Source organism: Pteropus vampyrus, unplaced genomic scaffold (assembly GCF_000151845.1).
Source record: "Pteropus vampyrus isolate Shadow unplaced genomic scaffold, Pvam_2.0 Scaffold264, whole genome shotgun sequence".
NCBI lineage: Eukaryota > Metazoa > Chordata > Mammalia > Chiroptera > Pteropodidae > Pteropus > Pteropus vampyrus.
Genome location: NW_011889045.1, coordinates 976043 through 977453, shown reverse-complemented (window position 1 = coordinate 977453; position 1411 = coordinate 976043).

Here is a 1411-nt window from a genome sequence, read left to right as displayed (position 1 = left end):
AACAGCCTGATTTATAATTTCAGTTCTCTCCTGCCTGTATTCACTTATCCACAGTCCCATGCACGCATTTTGAAAATTTAAATTCCAAAGATAAAACAATCTGTTCTCTGATCATGTGATGTCTGTGGACACGTTTTCACTAATCTTCATCACATGGAAATGCAGTGGATTCCTGCCTCCTGACTTAATATGGTTTCTTGGGAAACCATGGACATGGGAAGGATGGTTCTGTGGAGCAGGAAAGGGGCATTTGTGTCACCGCAATGACCTGTGCTGCCTGCCCGTGGTCACTCCAGGTCGCTTCTGCTGTTTCTTTGGTGAAGTCTTCACTCCCTAATGCACTGCGCTTTGGTTCGTGTTATTCTCGGCTGCTGTGCCGATTCTTCCGGGATTCTGCCGAAAACGTGGCGTGAGCGCTGGCTGCTCTCAGTGACATCCAGGAGGCCCCTGATGGAAATGGAGTGTGGCACGTGCCTCACGATGTCACTTCCCGTTTGATGGCATTCGAATCTGAATTCGGTAAACAGCAAACCACGCGCTTGCTCAAGTCGTGATTCCTGTGCTCGCCGCCTTCTTCCTTCTGAATCCCAGAAGAACTTCTGAGGCTTTAATTTTTCTTATCAAATTACCTTCAGCTCGTTTTTCAATCTTATTTTCAAAGACAGGAAACTATATAGGGCTTACTTCTTTAATTTTAATGGCGATGCCATCCACAGTGTTTGAATCAACGTATTCGAGTATCTGGATGAGTGAGAAACCCTTAAAGACTATTGCTCAAAATAGTGAAATTTGAAATGAAGATACCCATAACTATGTATAGTTGTATTTATTCATCCATCCGTCCATCCATCCAACATGTATTTGGCTTACTAATATAACCAGATGTTGCTCAGTGGACTCAGGCTTAAAACCATAGTTTCTTCCTTCTAGTCGTTCATAATCTCGTGGAAGCATCTAGAACGAACCAGCAGTTAAGACACAGAGAGGGAGGGCTGTAGAGTAGGGCTGTAGAGTGGCGTGAACAGGGCAGGGGTGCGAACAGCCATGTCTCTGCAGCTGAGGATGCAGAGGAAGTTCCTAGTGACAGCTCTGCCCGTGTCCAGTCTTGGAGGACAAGCTGGCTTGAGGCTAGCTGAATGATGGAGGAAAGCATGGGGCAAGAACCATTCTAGGCCCACAGCACCACGGCACGGCCAGGGTGTTCTCAAGCCTTTGATGGGTCACAGCGTCGAGTGAAAGTGGGGAGCGTGTGGTGTGCTTGTGAGCACGGAGCTAGAAGCCTGGTCATCAAAGGTGAGGGGGATGGACAGCTTATCTGTATGTATATGTATACGGGTAGCCTTATGTTCCAGATGGGTAGATGACGGACGAAGAGATGGATGGATGGATGGATGGATGGATGGATGGATGG